The following is a 15,153-nucleotide window of genomic DNA, read 5'->3' as shown; positions in this document are numbered from 1 at the left end:
TGGTGCAGGGGGTGGCAGCGTGGGGTGAGGGGCTCCTAGTGGATGGGGCAGCGGTGCCAGCTGAGGGCAATCCGTGGGGACCCCCAGCTCCGACCCCACAGGACCAAAGATGATATGGGATGGTTCCTCTAATTATGACAAACACCCTGCCTTATTTCAGAAAGGGTTGGAGGCTGCTTATAATAACGGGTCCAGAGGCCACAATACAGGCAGTACGCTGGAAGGGCAGAGTCCTCCCGAGTCAGGAGAGGACCTCTGCACGGCCAGGCCCCTCCTCGGTGGCCGGACTTGGTGGGACCCAAGAGCATGGCCATGAGCAAGTGAGGAAGGTGACCCTCAGAGGGAGGAGGCACATAGCCCCTCGGAGGGCCAGACACAGGAGCCCAGCCGCTCTTAAGGGCACTGGCTCGGTGGCTGGCCATTTCCATGATGGTAGTGGGGTTTTTGCGGCCATCCGCCCCTCTTGCCAATGGCCTCGACCTTCTGCTGCCCCTGTGCATCTGGCTGCGGCCACAGCCAAGGGGACGAGGGTCCGGCTCCTGTCACCACCAGCATGTCTGCCACGCTGGGGCTGAGGCTCGGGGAAACACCGAAGCCCCGGCAGAGGCAGACGCCATCTGGGAACAATTAGAATCTGACTTTTATCCCGAGGCCTCTATAAACCATCCATCAGGGAGGCCAGGAGAAAAAAAAAAACAAACACAAGCTTCTTTCCTTTTTTATTTATTTATTCTCTGTTTTGTTTATAGTGACAGTGGTCAGTTTCCCTGAAAGGAAATCACTGAAAATTACAGGGTGTTTGGTTGGACTTTTTAAAAATTAATTTCCTCTATTTCTGCATGAATTTGATTTGCTCTCATTCCCTTCCCCTAACTCACGCTTAGTGAAAAATCTCTTTTGATTTGTTCTTAATGTGGAAAACGTTGGCAGTCCCCCATGGCAATTGGAAAAAATCCGAGGAGCACAAACCAGGTAGAGCTTTCGGCTGGCTTCCCAGGGCGAGGAGACGGTCTCCCCGAGACCTTTGCCCAGCTCAACCCGCAGGTCCTCCCGGTCCAGCCTCTTACCCAAAGGCCTGCTGTGTTTCTCCCGCTCTCACGGCTCCCTTCTCTTTCCAAAAGAATTTACCCTGTTAAAGACCCACTTCTCCTGCAAGGTGTCCCCAGACTGGAAATTCACTCTTCTGAATTTAGCTCAAGATGCTGCCTCCTGAGCTGGGATGGCTGCTATAAGCCCAAGGTAAAAGGTCTTCAGGATTCAAAACAGGTCCTGCATCTTACTCCATCACAAAGATGAAAGTCCCAGACACTGGGCATCAAAGGACGCAGTGGCCTCCAAGGCAAGTGCCAGGATTGGGGCAAGAGCTCCCGAGGGAGATTCAGAAAACCTGGTTCCAGACCCAGTTCTACCATTTCCTGACTGAGTGACCTTGGACGGGTCACTTTACCTCCCAAAGCTTCAGTTTCCTTAAGGATCGTCATCGTTATTGTTGTTATTACTATACCTTCTGTGCATGCAGGCCGTCCTGTGCCAACTCAGAGCTGAGCTCTTTACTCACCTTGACTGCCTTCATCCTCATAACAACCCCAAGGGGTAGGCGTTTTTAATCCCCATTTTACAGATGAGGAAAAACGGAGGGTCTGAGAGATTAGATTGTTTTTTGAGGATTAAAACCTGGGACTCAAACCCAGATGGCCTGATTCTAAAGCAAATGCTCATAACCATCACTGTTTTCTTCTGCCTACCTTCTGATAATAAAAGTGAATAGTTCTTGGGCATGTACCCCATTCTATGTGTCTTCTGTGGCTTAAGTCCGTTAGCCCTCACCAAGCCTTTTGAGATAGACCACCAGGAGGGGATGGGGCCTGGACCCAAATGTGAGCGGTGAGTCCAGGATGAACACACCAACCACAGCACAGGGAGGGACGGATGGAAAATGTGTCACTTGGATTGTTATTTGAAAAACAAGGATGGTCAAGCCTGAGCAGCACCCAAGGGTCCAATTCTGCAGGCACCAAAGGGCCCTGTAAAAGGCTCTCCTGCAGAGGGCAGTTTAAACGAGGTACTTACGTGACCCCAGTTCTTAACTCCTGCGTGGAAACTCCATTCTTGGTACCCACACCATGGTACCATGCACACCATGACCCCCCGCTGTCAAGCCCAGGGGTAGATCTTGCTTAGGTCCCAGGTTTTACTAGGGTGTCTCGATCATGTCCCTAAAATTGACCAGAGTTCCAAGCAAGCTAGATAAAAATAAATTCACCACCCAGAACACCAAAGACAATGAAAATATAACAAAAGCAACTAGAAAGGAAATATCTTTAAAAGAATAACAGACTGATGGTAGACTTCCTTAAGCAATAATAAAGGCGGGAGTTCCCTGGCGGTCCAGTGGTTACAACTGCATGTTCTCACTGCCGAGGGCCTGGGTTCAATCCCTGGTCAGGGAACTAAGATCCCACAAGCCGCGTGGTGGCCAAATAAATAAATAAAGGCCAGTAAACATGCAATAATATCCTAAACGTGTTGATGGGCAATAACTCCATCTAAAATTCTATGTGTAGAAAAACTATCATTCAAGGAAGTAAAATAGAGATTTTTTCCAGTAATACAGAGATTAAGAGAATTTATAACTCACAGACCCTCACTCAAAGATCAAAAGAACAAAAATATTTCTGGAATTTATTAGAGACCCCAAGTGCAGAGCATCATGCCCAGTTCACAGCACCTGTCACCGGCCAATCTGCAAGGTCTAGCCCTTGGTCCACTGAGTCCCCATGGCGTGCTCCCAGCCCGCTGTCCCCATAGGCAACCCTCTAGTGTGTTTCATAGGCATCCTTGAATTTGTATACACACTTTTAAATGTGCAATGTTGTATTTAAACATGCAAATATTTACTTTGTATAAATGATATGGTCCCATGAACCTCATTCTGTTTCTCAGCTTTCACCCCCACTAAACGTCATGTTGTTAAGACATACTCACGTCAGGCCACGCATCCCTGCTATGCCGTACTCCGTAGCGTGCGTTCACCAATTTTACTCGTTTACATCAAGGTTACCTCCACCTCCTGCTTCCACAACGATCTGACGTGAACCTGCTCGTACACATTCCCTTATGGACCTGGAGGATGAATTCACTGGGCGACCTGTGCAGGAGTGGGGCTGCTGAGACATAGCACGTAAACACACCTCACTGACTGTTTCCGGTTGTTTTCCAGCATGAGTGCACCTATCTGCACTTCTACCAGGAGTCCACAAATTTCCTATTTCCCCAGATCCATGCAACTTTGGCATTATCCAGCTTTTCAATTTTGACATCCCAGGATGTGTAAAGTGTTACACTATTGCTGATTCAATTTGAATTTCTCTGATTTCTAATGTGTTTGAGCACTCCCCACCTGCCATGCTTCTTTAGCCATTTGGGTCTCCCTTTTCTGTAAATTGCCTGTTCACATCCTTTGCCTATTGTTTTTTCTATTTGGGTTTCCTTTGTAATACATATTAATGTCAGGTAAGGTAAGTCTCTCCTTTTTGCTCATCTTTTGTTGATATAATTATCTGTGGACTTCTCTGTCTCCATAAAAATTTTAGAATAAATATATTGAGTTTCTCAAAAAATACAACAGATTTTTATACGTTAAGGTCATATTGAATTTGTAGATCATTTGGGAGAGATATTTCAACATTATAAGGTTATGCCATCCCAACTAAGTGTATGGAGTATCTTTCCCAGTTATTTAGATTTTCTTTGGTATTCCTTAAAAGAACTTTAACTTTATTCCATAGTGTGTTCTTTAAATTAAGTACTGGATACATCAGTTTTTCTGTTATTAACAATCATATTTAATCTTCTCTTACATTTTACTTGTCTATTGGCAGGAAAAAGAAAACCCTATTAGTTGATTTTTTTTTTTTTTTTGTAAGTTAAACTTATCTAGCAACCTTGCTAATCATACTTATCAGTTTTGAGTTTGCTGATTTTTTTTTTTCTTTTTTGCAAGTAAGGATAGCTATTTCTCTTCTGCTAATCTTTATGCCTTTTCTTATTGTTGACTTGTTCCATTGTGGATACTGGCGGGGGAAGGGGAAGGGAGGGTACTTACAGTTTTGTTTCCAGGACTAGTACTTTGCTAAGTCACAGCAACAATAGTGAAATCCCTGTTTTGTTCCAATATTAAAAGGGGATGTCTAAAGTTTCTCCATTAAATATGTTGTTTACTATAGCTTTTTGACGTATATGACCTTTACCAGGTTGAGGGAGTACCCATCTATTTCTAGTTTATAAAGAGGTTGTCTTCATCCTTTCAGGCTGCTATAACCAAAGAGCATAGACTGGGTGGCTTGTAAACAACAGAAATGTATTTCTCACGGTTCTGGAGGCTGGAAGTTCAGCATCAGGAGGCACACGTGATCGGTTCCGGTGAAGGCCTTCTTCTGGGTTGCAGACTTTGTCCTCAAATGGTGGAAGGGGCAGGTGGTCTCCACCATGTCCTGTACCCACCCTGATCTTCCATGCCCCTCGGACCTGTTGAACCCTCTCTGGTCCCTGGTCAGTTGGAGAAGATGAAGAGAGCACAGCAGGAAGCTTTCCTTTCTCGTGAAAGCAAGGCTTTTCCCTGGAGGAGGGAAGACCTCCCTGGCCACTGCCTGCTGCTCTACACAGTATATCCTCGAGCCGGTGGGGGAGAGACGCAAACTGCTTCCTCTGAGAGGCCAAGGACCTTGAACAGGAGGTGAGCACATTATCCTGCACATCTACGCTACTATAAAGAAAAGGGAGGCCCCTAAGTCTAAGGTCTTGTTTTCATTGGAATATAAATGAGACCTTCAGGAGTTCCCTGGTGGTCCAGTGGTTAGGACTCAGGTGCTTTCACTGCCTTGGGCCCAGGCTCAATCCCTGGGCAGGGAACTAAGATCCCCCAAGCTACATGGCATGGCCAAAAAAATAATAAATTAAAAAAAATAAATGAGACCTTCATAACCTCTTGGTGGAAGATAACATATTTTTTCTCCTGAATTTCTTTGATCCCCCCATGTCCCCAGCTTTCCCAGGGCTGGGTTCCTTGACCCTGTGGAGACCACTTCTCAGAAATGATGGGAAGCACTTCGGAAGCTGGAGGGGGTCACGGCATGAAAACCAACTTGCAGTGCATCCCCTCCCATGTGGAGAATCTGCAGAGTCTCCCTCAGCAAAAGCAGCCACATATAGTGACACTTGTAATAGGTCCACTGAGCACTGTCGGGGGCCACTAAGTGTCATGAGCTCATGTAATTAACTGACCAACCTGATAGGCCGGCCTATGATCCCCATTTTATAGATGGTGCAAGCACGGTTCATCGAGGTTAAATAACTCACTGAGGGTCGTACTGCTTGCTGTGCATGGAAGGGCCTGATGTAAACCAGCCTGTTTTACTGCCTCCCTGAAGCTTTTAAGTGACATGACAGAACTGTGCAGACATCTCAGAAGAGAGAGCACGATAAAGGAAGTCCAGAAACCCAGTCTCCTCCCACCTCTGCCCCCTACCAGCTGTGGGCCTCTCTGAACCGCTGTTTCTTCATCTATCCAGTAAGCAGCCTGAGGAGATGACTTTTAAAGGCCCTTCCAGCCACGCTTTTAGGGCCAAGAAAACATCACACGCTATTTCACACTAAATTCCACTAAATTCCTCACGCCCAGAACCAAGCGGCTCACATGGAAGAGCCTCCAATTAACAGCTTTGTGGGTCTGGGGTGTGGACGAGCGACCTCTCAAGCAAACAAGCCAAAACCATCCCACAGGCAGAGACCACCAACGTGCTTTCCAAACCTGTGTTCTGAGCGGCTGGCCCTGATGGAAATCTGCAATTAGCTGTTTTAATGCCTAAAATAGCTTTGCTACTGTTGCACATAGTCACATAAGAAAAGGAAAAACCAGGGGCCACCACGGTCAGGTCAGGGGGAGTTGGAGGCTCAGGGCTCCGAGAGCCAACCTTCTATTGGAGTCGTGTGTGGTTGCAGATAATGTTCTGATTTCCAGCGAGCTGACAGCTGCGATGAACGGCTGTTCAACCCGATTAGATATGCCTCGGCCACAGACTCTGGGGCCACAGACAACTGCTCATTTGAAATGCATGCCACTGGCACCCGACGGAAAGAATAAAGGCCGGCCTCAAACAGACAACACATTCTTGGATGCAAACCTTATGGTTTCAACACAGCTAAAAGGGTTTATAACCGCCTGGGGTTCCTTTTCCCTGAATATTCTTTGTCGAATAGTGTTTAGATCAACTTGTAACTTTAGCACTTTCCTGTAATTGTAGCTTGTCATTTAGGACCTGGTGGTATGTGAGGAACCCAGGAGGCGAGGGGGTCGGTGGGGGGAGCCAAGAGCTACTGAGTTCCCACGTTTAATCCTCTCTGTGTCCCCTCAGACCCTGGAGGTAGCTCCTGACCTTCCCCATCAGGACCCTGGTGGAGCCAAGCAGCCCTGCTGTCTTCCTGCTGTTGTCAGGATGGCACGGCATCTATTTTACCGCCAACTGGAATCGCTGCCCAGAGGATATCTCCACGTCGATGCGCCGGCCCCCTGCTCTGTCCTGGTTCTTAGAAGCACAAGCCTCTGCAGGCACCTCCGGGAGCTGTTGCAGCATCCAAGGTAGCCCTGTGGATGGCGGGAGGGGTTGGAGGGACTTCTTTGAGTATTTTTACGGTCCATTTAAATGCAAGCACAAGACATTATGGTCTGAGCACACACTATCGGCCTGGTATAGAGGACTATACCTCTCTAGAGCTCCCCCTGGAAGGACCAGCTTTTCCTTCTGCCCGTCTCTCCAGGGAGCCCTGGGGCCCATGTGTACAATGGAGACGCACATCACACCCACAGGAGCAGCAGGGAATCCGCTCCTTCACAAACCACATGTCAGAGCCAAGTATACACACTGAGGTATATCAGTCATCCTTCTACACTTTGAAATGTTTTTTTCAAAAACTGGAGGCTGCTCGAATACTAACTGTAAACTATGAATCTTAAATCCTCCTGTTTGCTTGTCTCCAAATGATGGACTTCTGCAAAAGTCCTTCAATAGGACCTCCCTGCCTTCCCTCTCACCATAGTAGTTTGAATCTACCTCTACCTTGGGTTTGAATCTCTCTCAGTCTGAGCCTCCGTTTCCTCATCAGTTAATTGGAGATAATATGAGTATCTGCTCACAGGATTGTTGTGTGTGCAAAGCAGGTGGCAGAGGACCTGACTCACACGATAGGCTGAGTGAACCTGAACTATCATTATTGTCATCAATAATCCATCCTCCACCCAATCATCAACTTTGACTTTGCTTGAACCCCCCTTTGACTACTTTCCTAACTTAAGTTGCCCCCAGGGGGGCAGTATTCTGCCCTGTCTGGTCATTGTTTGGGTACTTGTCTTATTCACTTCATTAGAGTCATAAGCTCCTGGCTGGCAGGAATTGGGTCTAATTCATCTGTGCATTCTGTGCCGGGCTTCTCACACAGCAGGCTAGTTATAAGTTAGCCCTGGCTCCAAAACCCTCCAAGGTGCTCCAGAGCTGTCTGAGAGAGGTCCAGGCTCCTATCTTGATGTCTGAGGGTCTTCACTTAGAGCTCCAACCATGCCTTGAATTCCTACCCCCTCACACATTTGCTCATGCTGTTCATGTTGCTTAGAACCCCCTTCCCACCTCTACTTCTTGAACTCTTATTCATCCCTCAAAGCCCAGATTAAATCACACACTCTCAGGACAAAGGTCAGATGGGCTTCCTTCTGCCTCTCATCTCAGATAAAATTTGACGCTAGTCCAAGGGTCAGCAAATTGCTTCTGTAAAGGGCCAGATAATAAATATCTTTGGCTGTGTGTGTTACAGTTTGCAATAGCAGCCATAAAGAATATAGGCATAGGGGCTTCCCTGGTGGCGCAGTGGTTGAGAATCTGCCTGCCAATGCAGGGGACATGGGTTCGAACCCTGATCTGGGAAGATCCCACATGCTGCGGAGCAGCTGGGCCTGTGATCCACAATTGCTGAGCCTGCGCGTCTGGAGCCTGTGCTCCGCAACAAGAGAGGCCGCGACAGTGAGAGGCCCACACACCGCGATGAAGAGGGGCCCCCACTTGCCGCAACTAGAGAAAGCCCTCGCACAGAAACAAAGACCCAACACAGCCATAAATAAATAAATAAACAAATACTTTAAAAAAAAAAGAATATATGCATAAATGGGCATGGCTGTGTTTCAGTGAAAATTTATAAACACAGGTGGCAGACCAAATTTGGCCTTCAGGATGAAGTTTGCTGATCTCTGCCCTAGTCTTTTATGGTGTTCATCACAGGCTGCCTTTATATTATGCTTATTTGAGGTCACATTTCCTCTCAACTTCTAGAATAAAAATTCCTTGAGGGCGAGAACAGTATTTTTCTGTTGCCATCACTCATAATAAGCACATAGAAATTACTTATCAGATTTTTGAAAACAGCCTAGAGAGCCCCCAGCAGAATCTTCCCAGTGCAAAGGTATAGAGAGATTAAGAACAGAGTATTGGGACTTCCCTGGTGGTCCAGTGGTTAAGACTTCACCTTACAATGCAGGTTCGATCCCTGGTCGGGGAGCTAAGATCCCACATGCCTCATGGCCAAAAAAACCCCAAAACATAAAACAGAAGCAATATTTTTTTTTTTTTTATATTATTGCATTCTTGAGGTTTTTTTGATTACACCTTAGAGACAATGCAGTTTTTTTTTTGTTTTTTTTTGTTTTTGTTTTTAATTTTATTTATTTATTTATTTATTTATTTATTTATGGCTGTGCTGGGTCTTCGGTTCGTGCGAGGGCTTTCTCTAGTTGCGGCAAGTGGGGGCCACTCTTCATCGCGGTGCGGGGACCGCTCTTCATCGCGGTGCGCGGGCCTTTCACTATCGCGGCCCCTCCCGTTGCGGGGCACAGGCTCCAGACGCGCAGGCTCAGCAGCTGTGGCTCACGGGCCCAGCTGCTCCGTGGCATGTGGGATCTTCCCAGACCAGGGCTCGAACCCGTGTCTCCTGCATTAGCAGGCAGATTCTCAACCACTGCGCCACCAGGGAAGCCCCAGAAGCAATATTTTAACAAATTCAATAAAGACTTTAAAAATGGTCCACATCAAAAAAAAAAATCTTAGAAAAAAAAGAACAGAGTATTACCGGCTGAATCGTGTCCCCCCGAGTTCACGTGCTGAAGTCCTAACCCCCAGTGCCTCAGACTGTGACTATATTTGAAGATGGGACCTTTAAAGAAGTAATTAAGTTAAAATGAGGCTGTTAGGATGGGCCTTAGTCCAATCTGACTGGTGTCGTTATAAGAAGAGGAAATTTGGACACACAAAGAAACTCCAGGGATGAGGGTACACAGAAAGATGACCAGGTGTGAACACAGGAAGAAGGCAGCTGTCTGCAAGCCAAGGAGAGAGGCCTCAGGAGAAACCAGACCTGCCAACGCCTTGATCTTGGACTTCCGGCCTCCAGAACTGTGAGAAAATAAATAAATTTCTGTTGTTTAAGCCGCCCCAATCTGTGGTATTTTGTGATGGCAAACCTGGCAAAGGACACAGAGAAAGGCCAATTAGAAAAACAGAGAGGGAAAGCCCCAGTAAATGTTAATGATTTCAAATATTTTGCCTGTTATTTCTCAACAATTATAGCTTTCTGAGGACATTGGGATTTTATTCTGTTGGGAGGTGAGGATAGGGGGTAGTTAAGAATGGATTCAGTTTCCAAGTCCTGGGTTTCAAGTTTGTAGCTCCAGGCTTGCATTTCTAATACTGTCAAACCCTGATGATTCTGACGAGGGCTGTCCCGGCCCGCTTCCCCACAGTTTTCCAGAAACATTTCTTACATATCCACTCAAACTTAATCACCGAAATACCTGCCATTTCTCATGGACTTTTGAAGGGTCGTGTTTGCTTTGTGGAGTTTAAGGAAAGCATTTGATTTTTCTTCCCTTGTAAAAACTCCAGTTGGAAGAAATCATTTTATTTTCCCCTCTAGGTTTATTTTGTTTAGCTAAAGCCATTAGAAATAGCTTCAGTTTTACATTTTTCTTGTCTGCTTGCAAAGTGCGTTGCCACGGTGGTTGAATTTCAATGGTTTGGATTGTTTTGAATGACTTCTGTGTTTTTGTTCCCAGTTCCTCAAATACTGGTTGCTATCTAGGTGACCAGGTGAATGAGTTAATTAGTAATAGGCATTTTCACTAAGTATAGGTTTATACGTGTATTTTGTAAGTTGAAAATCTGATGTTCCCGTAGATGAGACAATTTGTGTACCAAGAGGCCCAGACAGAGGCCAGTATTTCCTCTCCGGACCCATTGACTCTGAGACCTCACAAAGACAAATCTTTGGGGCTCCGGGGCTGTGGCCTCCATCCCTGGGGGGTACATCCTCTGCTAGATCAATATAGGTCAGTAACCAAAACCACCTGGAAGGTTGTGCTTCCCTGGATCCCATTTTCTGGAAAACAGTGCCACAGGAAGTTTCCACTTGACTAATATAACGTTGAGGTGCTCATGCAGATTTCCAGACTTCATTACATTTTCTTGACAATCCTCTGGAGTTAGGTCCTGTTTTTTTTAATCATCATCCCCATTCTATAGATAAAGAAACTAAGGATCAAAGAGGTTGTCAAAGCTGCCTTAGATGTCAGTTCTCTTTTGTGACTGTGCCTTGCCAATCAAAAGCTTGCTGGTGGGGGGCCAGGACCTGGTTTCTTTCACTCCTCGGTGTCCCCTCTTGGTACCTTGTACTATTAGAAACAGCATTGCGTGTTACGATTTTCACTAGTACTTGCAATTTACCAAAGTTAACAAAATCTTAGGCTGAGGGATTGCAGGGATCCGGGAAAAAAGGCAGTATGGGAGAAATTTTTTTGACCTTAAACTTTCCTAAAGGCATTCCTAAAATCACACTACAATGGTGGCAGCTAATCCTGCCCCCCCCCCCGCCCCCCGCAACCCATCCCAGAAACCTGTTTCTTTGTTAGACAAACATGCCCTGAGGTGCACTCACTTCCCTAATAAAATTCTGTCTGAGATGGATGAGGAGGGAGGGTCCCCAGAGGGAGGCCCTGCTTCCCAAGTGGAGATGCTCTCTCCCTTGGCCGAACAAGAAGGCTGTCTCCTGAAGTGGGTGTGCAGGAAACGGCAGTTGGGATTGATCCCTACGAGGAAGGTTAAGTTTTGAAGGATGAACGTCAGGCCTGGGAGAAGTATGAACTCCTACCCACCAGGAGGGTTTTTTCCCCCTTTCTGCCAGTTTTGGGGTATCGGGAGTTCAATTTTGCTGAAGAAACCAAGCATTTATGCACACACATCAGATTAAGAGAACAGCCTCTGAGTTCTTGCCGTGAAAAGAGACTTCTGCCTTAAGCATTCATTCTGAATTGGCACTGTTCCCTTATCAACTTGGAAAGCTGCCCCATCCTGACAAGGTCCCTCAACTGACAGCGCCCCAGTGCTCTGGCCCAGATTACAGCCCTCGCCTCCAGCGGCCTTCACACCTGCGGCTCCCTGATTTAATGAGGGCTGTCGGGGATTATCAAGTCATGAACTCGCTTGCATCCGCCAGACTCTCATGAATGAGGCATTTTGTTCGGCTACCTCTCGTTTCGTGTTTCTTGGAGCCAACGCAAAAGGAAAAGGCAGTAAGTGAGCAGCTATTTTGGGCCAGCGTCTAATAGTTGAATATTGCATGATGAAACAGTGGACCTATCAAGTCTGTTATTTTTGTGACTTTCTTTTCTCTCTTCCTCCCACCCTCAGCCCGGCCTTCTTAGCCCTGCGATGCCCTTGCCGGGGGACTGGTAACTCTGCAGCCAGTGAGTCCCAGCTCGGGTAACTGAAATGGAGAACATCTGCCCTGCAAATCCCGTGATGAACGGTCACCGGAAGTGGACCTATGAAGAGGAGGCCGTGGGCCAACATCTGAGCTCCCTGAGCCGGGCAGATTTCAAGTCCGACCCACACCTAATCCTTCTTGATCCAAGTTAATTTTCTATGGGAAATCCAACGGGAAAAGGCTTTCTAATTTAGTGGTGTTTTGAGACTTAAGCAACACTGGTCAATAACAGAAGGAGAAAATGGTGGTTTGGATATTCAATGGCTTTTGGTTGACAATATTTTGATCACGAGGAGTTAGGGGAATTTTCAGTGTGAGGCCCTCCTCCCGGGAGAAGGCTGAGAGCACAGCAGGGCCAGCCTTTGGCCTCAGGCAGGATTCTCCTTATTACGGTAATAATTGCCGTTATTAACAATTATAAGCAATTATTCTTCGCCTGTTTTCTAGCCATCAACCCTCGGCTGCCATTGGAGGAGAGATCATGGTGGTGGTTCTCATTACCCTTCAACACCTCCTTGCTGCCAGCCTGAAACTGCCTTGAGTGGGAGTTTACGGTTCATAGGATTCTTTCCCCTATATTCCAGGCAGAAGGAAAATCCTATCTTGGTTTCAAACTTTTCTCCAGCTTTAACATTATTTTTCCATCTACACTGAGGAAGTAGTTCTTTCTTAAAATACACTAGCCTCTGGAACCTCAGAGAGTCTGTAGACAGAAAGACGAAGATGGAAAACAAAAGGTAATGTGCCTGGAGGTTCATAGGTGAGAGGTCAGGGGGCAAGGAACCACTGTGGAGTCTGTGATTATTAACACAGGATGGGAGCAAGAAAGTAGCTCTTTGTGGCTATTGGACTGGCTCTGCCACAAACCATTGGAACACTCAGCTTTGAAGGATGAAAACACCAGCCCTGGACTTTGGTGTCGTCCTCCGACCGGCAGAGGCTGTTGGCTAGACGCGTGTCACGTCACATCTGACGCTTGATGGGCACAAGGGAGCTGCCCCCCTCCTCCTTGCCCGCTCTCCATCCAGCGGGGACCTTGGCACTTGGCTCCATGGCCGGGGCAGTACGGCCGGGGTAAGGATGAGTGCGGCCGTGCACAGCTGCGCATTGTGGCTGAGGCTTCTTGTGATTGCTGTGGACGGAGTGGCGTTGACTGTGGTGTCCTGTAACCAAGATTAGTCGGCAATTCCGGAAATCGGAGGGTAAAAATAACTGCAGAGCCGCCAGCCCCCGGCCAGTGCCACCACTGGAGAGAGGAATGGTGTCTGGAAAGTGCTGAGTGTCATGATCTTTGCTTCCTTCCGGTGGTGGGAGGTTCTCAGAATAAGATCTGGGCTTTGGATTTCCCCCAAAGGGTTTCTCAGTGCTCCACGGCCTGCTGAGTCAGTGGAGTCGAGCTCGGGTGGACTTTCAAGGAGGGATGTTGGGTTTTGAGAGAGGGGGCGAACGGGGTGGCCAACCGGGGCTGAGCCTGGGGAGGTAAGCGCTGAGGGCGCCCACTGGTCGTGTGGACCTCCTGTGCCTCCAGCGTCTGTCACCGAGGGTTCGTGGCCTCCCAACCACCCTCCGAAGTAGATGCCTCAGACCCAAAGCCTCTTCCTGCTCCGTTGTTCTTGCCTCTTGGCCAACTCTGCCTCCAGACATTGACATCTATTGACTAACATCCTCACCCAGGTTCTTCCTCTTCTGTTGCCCCAGGAAATCTGGTTAAATGCCAAGTTCATGGTCCTGTTCCCATCCCTTTGGTACCATCACACGTGCTCTGCATTTGGTCTTAACCCTGAACCCCTCTGTACCATATTCTCCATGTTTTTCTGGGAAATGTTCATTGCAAAACACCGCTCTGGGACCCCCTGAGAAATAGAAAACAGAAGCTTTCTACTCATGGCCCACAGAGAAGCTGGACTAACTTGGACTGAGGGGAATGTGCATTTGAACTGAATGTGCATCTGAATTCTAGAACATCCCGAGGAGGGGGCAAGTCTTACTATTTAAAAGCTCACATAATAATTTCAACTAGGCTTACTAAAGTTGAGATGGTATCAGCCTTTTGATCTCTTGCTTTGATATCCAACTTGATGGGAATAATTCTAATCACTAAGTTAATCTCTCAAATTAAAAGTGTTTCTGAAGGAAATGTGTTTCTAAAATTGGTGATTGCGGCCTAAGCTTTTTTGGACCTTGCCAAACCCAATTCATTCCTCTGGTCACTGTGCTCATGCAGAACTTGATTTTTTTAATTAAAAAATTTAAACGTTGTGTGTGTGTGTGTGTGTGTGTGTGTGTACACTTAGATGCTTGTCTCTGGGCTGGATTGTGAGCTCCCTTTGAAAGGGAAAGATTCATTCCGTTCTGTGTCTCCAACGCACTTATGAAATGTTTATTGACTTGTGAAGGATTACATGGATTAAAGGTTCTTCTGGGAAACCCTGTTTACATTATTAATTTGCTTGGCAAGTTCTTTCTTTCTAGATAGCAGCAAGACACAATTCATTACCAGCCTCTGTCCAAATTTAAAATTCCACCTCAGTGAAGCGCCATCATCTTTCTGCGGGTCTGTGGCTGGATGTCGCCAGTCAGGTCTTTATTTCTTCTCCAAGTGTTCCTGGGAAGACTCCAGCCTGCAGTCTGGCTCCGTTGCCTGGAGCGTGAGGCCCATGTGGCCAGAATCAGGTGTTTGGCCTGCTGTGTCCGCTCAAACCCATAGGCCCCATCCTGTGCCCTTGGCCCAAGTCGGCCACTGTACACTTGGTCTCAGAGGATGGAGTGAAGTTGGAAGGGCCCATCTGGTACCCATGGGGGTGGGGGATGGTGTTCTGTGGGCTTTGGCACCAGACCCAACTGGTACAAATCTTGGCTCCCACACTTTCTCTGTGTGTGGCCTTGGTCAGTTCAATTATTCTCACTGAGTCTCAGTCTCCTTTTCTGTAAAACGAAGAAACTAATGCCTTACCTGTGAGAATGCTGAAAGAATTGGAAATAAGGATGCAAAGTGGCTATTGCAGTGCTGGGTAGCTGTTGATGGGAGGGAAATCTTTTAAAGATGTGTGACACCATCTTTACCAAGGTCAACACTGAGCTTCAGAGTCAGAGGCCAAGGAGATGCTGAAGAATCCAGAGGCCAGGTCTGGTTGGCAGGAAGCAGTCTTGGCCCATGAAGAAGTCAGAAAAAATAGCAGCGGTAGTGCTCAACCAAGCACTACGCTATGCATATTATGCGGAACATGCTATTTAATTCTCACAACTCCCATTTTTTCAGCTTTACTGAGGTATAATTGACTAATAAAATCGTGAAAT

At 47.1% G+C, this 15,153-nt stretch overlaps 1 long non-coding RNA gene across 1 annotated transcript; it reads left to right on the top strand.

The window, feature by feature from the left end:
• Positions 1-6,214: 6,214 nt before the first annotated feature.
• LOC130709089 (uncharacterized) lies at positions 6,215-14,066 on the top strand. Its single transcript, XR_009009564.1, has 3 exons — positions 6,215-6,323; positions 6,414-6,637; positions 11,781-14,066. It is a non-coding gene; the product is annotated as an uncharacterized LOC130709089 (long non-coding RNA).
• Positions 14,067-15,153: the final 1,087 nt, after the last annotated feature.

Source organism: Balaenoptera acutorostrata, chromosome 10, assembly GCF_949987535.1.
Source record: "Balaenoptera acutorostrata chromosome 10, mBalAcu1.1, whole genome shotgun sequence".
Lineage (NCBI taxonomy): Eukaryota > Metazoa > Chordata > Mammalia > Artiodactyla > Balaenopteridae > Balaenoptera > Balaenoptera acutorostrata.
The sequence above is the reverse complement of the archived record's forward strand: the minus strand, read 5'-3'. Positions and strand labels throughout refer to the sequence as shown.